The following is a 9,261-nucleotide window of genomic DNA, read 5'->3' as shown; positions in this document are numbered from 1 at the left end:
CCTCCTCCTCCTCCTCCTCCTCCTCCTCCTTCTTCGTCTTCTTCACCATGCACACTTTGCGGGACAGAAGTTTATGAGGCAAAAGCTTTGTGGAAGCCAGTCTCCTGCTCCTGCATGGTCTCCTTGGCATCCCCTAACTCAGAGGTAGTCCAGCTATGTCCTTGTGAACTCGCATGCTAGGTTCCCACCAAGATATGATTTATTAATAGCTAGACAAAATTGGACAATGCTCTCTGACCTTTACCGATGTTCCAACATCTTAGCCAAACCCTGGTTTGGAATGTTACCCATTCAGACTAATTGCTTCAGCATTGTGGGTATGGCATTGAATGGGAGACTTATCCTAGGGCAAAGCCAAGTAGAATTCTCATTCTCAGTCATGGAGTACAGCTGAACCACTCCTAGGAATTAGCAAGAAAGAGACAATCTCTACTAGCCCAGAAGATTAGCATAGTGGGCATGGGACCTTGAGCTGAGTGTATGTGTGTGAGACCGTGTGTAGCAGTCAGCATTCTAGAGTCTAGATTCGAGATTTGAGCCTCTACTCTCCTGGCTGGTTCACCTGCAGCCCCGTGGGCCTTCTGATAAGTTTTTCAGTTATTGGTGAGTAATCTTGGTATCATGGGGCAGTCAGATTCATGCCTAGATGCCTCACCAGCAGTGGTGCAGAGAACTGCCCAAGCTGCAGCAGTGAAGAGATAGAAATTCAGCACCTAATTGCATATTCCAGCTGCAGAGGGGCTGGAACACTTGAGGAGATTGCAGAAATCCCTCAGGAAGCAGTTCCATAAAGATGGAACTCTGCTTGTTCTAGAAGCAGATGAAAATAGCCAGACAAGAAACTGGCCAGGGAGTAGTGGCATACCACGCCTTTAATCTCAGCACTTGGGAGGCAGAGACAGGCAGATTTCTGAGTTATACAAATGGCATGGGAGATAAAGAAACCAAAACTGAAAGACAAAGCAAAGGCTGATCTAAGTTGCCCTGCTGAAAAGCTGCTTGTAAAAGGGGTCAGAAGCTTAAGTTCTAAACTCTTTGATTGAGCTAAATTTTATAAGATTTATGTAGCCACTTCATTTGGTTTCTAACTAGTCTTAAAGGTATAAATATGCTTTGCATGATTATTGACTTATAAGTAATTGAGTATGATTAAAAAGTTGTAACATTGGTAACTGAAAGCTAGTTTGAAACCAGTAACTCGGGACACGTGACAGTAAAGGTACCCATGTGGCATGAATCAGCCAAGATGGCCGAAATCTCAGCAGACAACTCCAGCTAGAGTTTTACAGCCACTTAGCATAATCTAAAGTCCATGACTTAAGTTGCAGGCCATATACCCGGTGGTAGAATTCAGAACAGCTGTTTAGTTTAGTAGCTGCTTAATATCACATAATAGCTATACTTTAAATTATGGGCATTGTACCAGGCAATATAAATTTTCATATACTCCTATTCTGAGAACCTCTGGCCTTAAAATTGAAATTGATGCCTCAAAGTCACCTCTGATCCGAAAGGAAATGAGTAAGACCAGATAGAAGCTCAGAGTACACTGAAAGGCCGAGAGGGGAAGCCCTAAACTTAATGGGCACTGGTTTTAATTGAGACGCCTCGAAGTCAACTTTGACACAATTGGGAATGAGGAAGAATGGGCAGAGTGTAGCAAAGGAGCCAGGGAGGCCAAAACTTACACCCCAAAAAAGGCCAAAGAGCCAAGGGGTGAAGGTAGAGGTCTCCAAGCCTAATGAGGTAGTGGCTGGCAAAAAGACTAGTGAGACGAGCTGATAAATCATTTAAAGGATTATTAAATAACCCACCAAAAATTATTATCACCTGGTACTTTAGGAAGAGAATGGTCAAGGCACTGTGACATGTAGCTTCTCAGTTAACACCATGATTTTACTTTCCAGAGTCCTGGCATGCTCTGAGAAGTTATCTCAGAATGACCCAGGCTTGCTAACTACAGCTCAAAAGCAGGGAGACACTTAAAAAACTTTGTAAGGTGAATGTAATGTTTTCAGTATTGATTTTTTTAAAAAGTATAGATTGTTTAAAATTGGGTTTTACTTTCGAAAAGTTATGGTTATGGCTTAATATTACATAAGAAATTAAGAAAGTATGGTTAAAATTGACAGTGTTCCATTGGCTGCAGTTTGCAGTCTGATCGCAAGCTCAAGAACCTTAACTCACCTTTATTTTGTAATTAAGATGGTTACAAGAATAGTAAAAGTTAAAAAGCAGCTGTGGCCAGTATGGGCCTGCTGTCATCTTTAAGAAGAAGCTTAATTAGATAGAGTGGTAGAAACAAAATTTAAGATTGTAAAGGAGATCTCAGTGAAAATTTATTTGGTATCAAACAGGCTCTTGATAAATTGTTTTGTAAGGAAAAATTAAAGCTTTAAACCTGTGCTGACTAGGAAGAAAAGTTATGGGCCTAAGAATCCATCACAAACTGGCCACATAGGCCTGGAAAAGAGCAAACAAGTTGTTAGATATCATAAGAGCTGGCAGGTCAAGAAGACATAAAACTATAAACATAGAGGAAAACATGTCTAGGCAAATGAGGACATGTCCAAGGCCCAGGCCTGCAAAGACGTGCCTGGCAGACACTAAGTAATGGACCATCTGGTCCTCTCAGATATGGTTTAAGGTCAGATGCTCTGTTGACTCAGATTAACACCAACCTTAGGAATTTTCCACTCTGTTCTGCACGTAATAGTTAATATTTGAACTAGCCAATCATGTATGACCACACTGATCCCTTTGTTCCCTCAGACCTTTTTCCTATAAAAACCCCTAACTTTCAAGCCTCGTGGTCGGCTCCACTATCTCCTGCGTGAGATAACTGTGGTGCCGAACCAGGGCGTCCTGAAATTAAAATATACCTCTTGTAATTACATCAAGATGTGGTCTCTCATGATTCCTTGGGTGTACATCCTCCCGAGATTTGAGTGGGGATCTCCCCCAAGGGTCTTTCAGTTTCAAATGAGTTTGTGCTACTAAAAACAGTTCAGAGACACTCCAGCAGAGGAGCAGAGGTTCTTTTTGTAACAAACAATGCTTTTACAGCACTAAGGTTATAAAAAAATGTTTTAAATAAAACTCAGCTTGAAAAGGAAACAGGGATAAGCAGCAAAATTGCCCTTGGGATCTTTGGGTGTAACTCAGGTGCTATGCTCAGACAGAAATATTTACATTTGAGTTAATGCAAAAGCACAGAGAGGCCTCAGTAAGGCCTGAGAGGCATTCCTTTTGTTTTACAAACCAGGCCTAGGGAAATCTTCCTGGTTTCCCCCTTACCTCTGGGGAATTGTTTTTAAGACAAAAACAGCATTATCATAGTTCTATCCAGGTGTGGTTCAAAGTAATTTTAAATGAGTCCTATGGAGAGTCAATGAGGTCGTGCAGTAGTTATTGAGTATTGAGGGGGTTGTTTTCCCTCAACCTCTTAGTAATTCTAAAGATTTTATTTCTAGTGAATTTGAAATTATTAGAAAATGTTGCCTTTGAAAATGGCTAAAAGCCTTATATTATGTATAATTTCTTTGTCTCTGCTTCAGTACAAGAAGCTAAGACTTTGAATTTCTCAGTGTAAGTTAACTATTAAAGCCTCAGATATATCAAAAAAGTATCAAAAAAGAAAAGATGAGTTAGTTGCTTATTTTAACTTACTTTAGACTCATCTTGAGCTCACCACTGGACTTAAGCCTTTGATAGAAATTAACTGGTGAGACAATGGGCTTTATAGAAACTAGAGGAAATTTTTTATCACTTGTCAATCGTGATCAATTACAATCAAATGTTTAGTTTTTGCCCACAGCAATTCTTTGACATAAGAGAGCATTAATATAAATTCAACTTTTCTCATATTCTAAGTAAAGTTTTAACATCCTGTTATGAAACTGTTGTAATATTAATGAAAAATTGTATGATAAAGTTATGAAGGTATTTTAGAAAAAATGTCTAAAATCTGAGGAGACATCTATTTTTTTAAACAATTAAATTGGTTATTGCAGAATATTAATTGATATTTGGCCTATTATGTAGTATGGATTTTTAGACAAAATTAATAATTATATCAAATAGACAGATTGTTAAGATTTGCTTGTATGCATACTTTTATATTTCCTATAAATTTATGTATGCATCCCATGATAAAAATACATTTACAGGCCTTCTATAGGAGAAAAATATATGTGATTTGATCACATTTGGCACAGATAATTGAACTACGTGTTGTAGTCACTGTTTTTACAGTGCTAAAATCAAACTTTTAATTTATATACTGATAACATATATATATATATATATATATCTCAGAGTTTACAATTGCTTGAAGTTGTTCCTTTTTAGATATTACTAATTCTCAAATTTTGCATTTGTTCATACTTATACAACTAAGGTTAAGAAAAAGCACTGTTCCTTTAGAAAACTGTCTTTAGATATCTTAAAACTGCCTAGACAAGGCCCTTAAGGCAATGCTACAGCAAATTTGTATTCCAGGCAGATTATAAACTTTACACACACACACACACACACACACACACACACACACACACACACACACAAACAATTGGTCATATAATCTGATTCTTTGCATCATCATCATAGTAATGGCTTGTGATGATAATTTGATATTTTTATAGAATATTTTTTATTTTAAAAAATAAAAGTAGAATATGCACATGTAACTATTGCTACCTTTTCAGGGTTTCTAGTTACAATTGCCTTAACAGAAAAGCAACAAAAAAATGTAGTCATTGTCTACATTAATTTTCTATGTTTGGTGTTCCTTAATTAGACTGGAACAGAATATGGAACTGGCTATTACAGTCAGGCATTTGAAATGTTTTATTACGAATTTAATGTTGCCCATATTACTGGGATTTCCTATGTTCTCAGAAACAAGTAATTGTTGAACGTGCACATTGTACTCTGTTTAAAAGCAGATAAGGGAGAGTTGTATCCCTGTGCACATTATTTAAATCATTCTTTTTATTTTTAAAGAAATTTTAAATTTGGATGCCAAGGATGGCACCCTACAACCAGGCACACTTATGCCTAGGTAAAATAGATAATCAACTTTTTTACTGGAGCCTAGAAAAGGCCCAGATATTTTAATCACCTTGAGAAGGGGGTATATTTATGTTTTCTCTACAGAATGCAGAATCCCTAATCTAGATCCCCTAAAGACTGGTCCAAGCAGGCCAGCCTCTCTTGCTCACACAGACTCGCTGAGAAGAGGAGGGAGAAGAACAAGGGAAGCAGACATCCTTTACAGACTGCAACAACCAGAACTGCTAACGCTGCTGCTGTTCCGCCAAATTTGTTTGGACTTATTGCTGCTAATATGAATTTTTCTTGTGTCTCTTATCCGTATGCTATGTTGTTTGTAAGTTAGGTTAGCCACTAAGTGTCATGCATCATTTCAGTAGACTTATGCTCATCTGCAGGGAATATGGAAGGATACAGGTATTTCTCATATGGGACAATTAAAGGCAGAAGTTTCAGATATTAGCAAAAGTCATTTGGATACTTGGAACATTGATGAATTGCCCAGTGATTTAAAAAACAATCTAAATGCATTGAATCCCTTAGATTGGGTTCAGTATATAATCTTGCTTGCTATTATTAATTGACATTTGAGATCCCTAGCCACGATGAGGCAGGACATTGTGGAGCTTCATCTGAAAAATAATAAAAGAGGGAATTGCCACGCACACTTTGCCTGACAGCAGTTTATGATGCAAAAGCTTCATGGAAGCCAGTCTCCTGCTCCTGCATCATCTCCTCCTGGCATTCCCTAACTCAGAGGTAGTCCAGCTATGTCCTTGCAAACTTGCGTGCTAGGTGACCACCAAGATAAGATTTATTAATAGCTAGACCTTGAGCCGAGTGAGTGTCTGTGTGTGTGTGTGTGTGAAACAGTGTGTAGCAGTCAGCATTCTAGAATCTAGATTCGAGATTCAAGATTCGAGCCTCTACCCTCCTGGCTTGTACACTCGCAGCCCCCCAAGACTCTGGCCTGGCCCACGTGGCCCAAGCATGCTCGGAGCCCAGGGGTGCTGCACCAGTCCAGAGGAGATGGCTGATGTTTTAGACCCAGTGTGTTTGAGGTGACCACAGATGTACCTCGACTACTGAGCTGCCAGATTTCTCATTTCTCTTTTGCAATGACTGTAAAAGTCTGATGCCATTTTTAAGAAATACATTCAGATCCCACTCTTCTTTGTGTTGACTCTATTTATCACCCACCAAATTCCTTGCTCATATGGCCAGAATTTTCATCACCCCGCGGAATAAGAGGACCCCAAAGGAACCCCGGTCCATGGCACTTCTTCTTTTTCTGTTCTTCTCCTTCTCCTCCTTCTCCCAGTTGTTGCTGTTGTTGTTGTTGTTGTTGTTGTTGTTGTTGTTGTTGTTCTTCTTCTTCTTCTTCTTCTTCTTCTTCTTCTTCTTCTTCTTCTTCTTCTTCTTCTTCTTCTTCTTCTTCCTCTCCTTCTCTCTCTCCTCTTCCTCTTCCTCCTCTTTCTCCATCTTATTTTCCTCTTCCTCCTCCTCCTCCTCCTCTTCCTCCTCCTCCTCCTCCTCCTCTTTCTTTTTCATTCATTGGGAATTTCATGCATGTATAACTTATATTTTAATCATATATATTGTCTTTAAACCCTGTCCAAATCCATCTTCCTGGAATTAACACAAATCCATCTATTTTCTCCTTTCAGTTTAATTTTTAGTTTTTGTTTTAATAATGCACTGATTCCAAACTTATTAGTAAACAATCATGCATGGGTTCCAAACTTATTAGTAAACAATCATGCATGGGTTTAACACTATCTTTTGGAGTATGTCAGCTTAGCAGGGGATACACCCTAAAAAGGCAAATGTCCTTTTATCCAGAAGTGATCAACAGCCAATACCTCTTAAGCTATGGGTAAAGCCTCAGGAGTTCTCCCTCACCATATTAGGATGTTAACTAACTTGATCCTGACTCGGTTTGTTGCTGCTGAGTGTATGAGAGCAAGTTCTCCCAAACCTCTAGCTCTTACAATCTCTCCAGCCCCTCTTATTCAGTGTTCTCTGAACTTTTGGGAGAAAGAATGTGGTGTAGGTATCCCATTTACTGACAAACACTCAACAAATGATTATTCTTTCTACTTTGATAAGTTCTGAGTCTGTTATTTATTTAAAAATAAAAAAAATAAATTCTCTAATGTGGACTGAGAACTGGCCTAACCAATGGCTATAAAGATAAATACTGAGGAGGCAGTTTGAAGCTACCTTTTGTATCATAATCCCTCATGAATTATACATCACTCTTGCTGTAAAAAAAAAGTGTAAGGGTATATGAGACTGTTGCTTTGAATTATTGTTAATATGACTTTATAACTTTAGCAAAATACTAGTTATAGTTTTCTCCTATGACATATGGGTGCCCCAATATATGGATGTTCTAGTTCAGCTTTGTAGTATGAGGCATGAGTATTCTCATTTGGGGCACACCTTGAACCCAATAAGAAATCTTAGTTAGTCTCATAATATTTTTTCCACTATTTCAACAGTGGACATATCTTGCCAGGCAATTATTATAGCTTAAAATGTTGACAGATAGATAAAAGTGTTGATTACTTTTCTCTTGCAACAGTTTGGTTGGCAATTGCTTGTGTTATGAAAACTAGTCATCAGAGAGTAAGAGACCATATCATTACCTGTTTCTTGTTTCTATATCCAGACATGAACGTGTATCTTCATCTATAGACTCTTACCACCAAGTTCTGATGGAAAGCCAAGAGAAATGACAAAGGAGTGTATTGTTTGAGGAATCTGTGGCGTCCCACAACCAACAGCTTGAAGAGAGGTAGTCCACTCCTGGATTAGAATTTTAGTTTAAAACATATGCATTCTGGATAAAGAGTAACTTGGGGTATCCACACTTATTTATCCATCTCTTATTTATGTATCAGTGTATGTAGTATATATGTATGTATGTATATATGTATGTATGCATGTATGTATGTATCTGAGACACAATGTCTCACTTCCTTGGAATTTCCAAAGTAAGCTAGGCAACTGGACAACAAGGCTAGTCACAATGTTTTGAATGTTTCCACAACCACAGTGTTGGAATTAGACACACATCCCTCACGCTTGGAAAGTAGGTACTGTATTAACTGAGCTATCTCTCCACATACTTTCTTCTCATTTAATATGAAGCTAGGTGAATTAAGTTAGAAGAACACTCTTCTTAATTCCTAACCATTTTGATGGAAGTCATAAACTTATATTAGCAGTAATTCAAAGTAATCTCATATCACAACACTGATTTTTAGAGTTAGTAAGATGAAGATTCCACAAAAGACCCTGAGACAAATTCTGTGTAATTTCTCCTCTCAAATTTCACCTGTGTTGGAACTATAATCTGTGCATATACTTCCAAATTGCCTAAAGAGTTTAAAAGTGAAATATTAGAATTTAAAAAATTTTTATATATAGTATTAAGTATTCACTAAGAGGAAATATAAAGGAAACTTAATCTCCAAATATTAGAGTGGTTTGGGGATCTCATTTGAAATAGTATAGTATCTAACAAAATTTCAAAACAGTTCTCATATAAATATATATTATATATGTATATATATATATGTCATATATGTATATATGTGATACATGAGATGGAAATATATTCAGGAACAGAGTTAATATCCAGTCATAATGAAAAAGTAACAATAGCTAAATAAAAATTACATGCTGAATCTTTGTGTATTTAACTTATTTTTATTCCATTTACTGTTGTAATATCTAATATGGATGATTACTGCCCTTTTGGACAAGGAATGCATTACAAATACAATGATACTTTTCCAATTGTGTAGCATTTGCGTAATGTTTTTGAGGCAGGATAGACAGACAACAAAGATCATGGGGACACAGGAAGAAAAAGGAACCACTTCTTCTGTAGTCTAGTTGAAGCATCTTACTGGTTGAATGTCAAGGACAATTTACATTTGCCATAAAGATTACCAAATAATCTTCATTTAATATATTCATGTTTTGTAGAAAACTAGTATGGTCTAAACCTATGTGACCTTCTAAACCCATGGCCTTACTGCTTTCCAAAATACTTTCTAGGAACATCAGGCAAGACTACAGAGATCCTACCTTCCTGTGTGGTTGTGAATGTTAGATTGATCTTATCTTTTGTACCTTAGGAAATACCCTGTGATTACAGTGAAATGTACCTTAGGAAATACCCTGTGATTACAGTGA

The sequence above is a fragment of the Mastomys coucha genome, unplaced genomic scaffold, assembly GCF_008632895.1.
Source record: "Mastomys coucha isolate ucsf_1 unplaced genomic scaffold, UCSF_Mcou_1 pScaffold14, whole genome shotgun sequence".
Taxonomy (NCBI): domain Eukaryota; kingdom Metazoa; phylum Chordata; class Mammalia; order Rodentia; family Muridae; genus Mastomys; species Mastomys coucha.
This window is presented reverse-complemented; position numbering follows the sequence as displayed.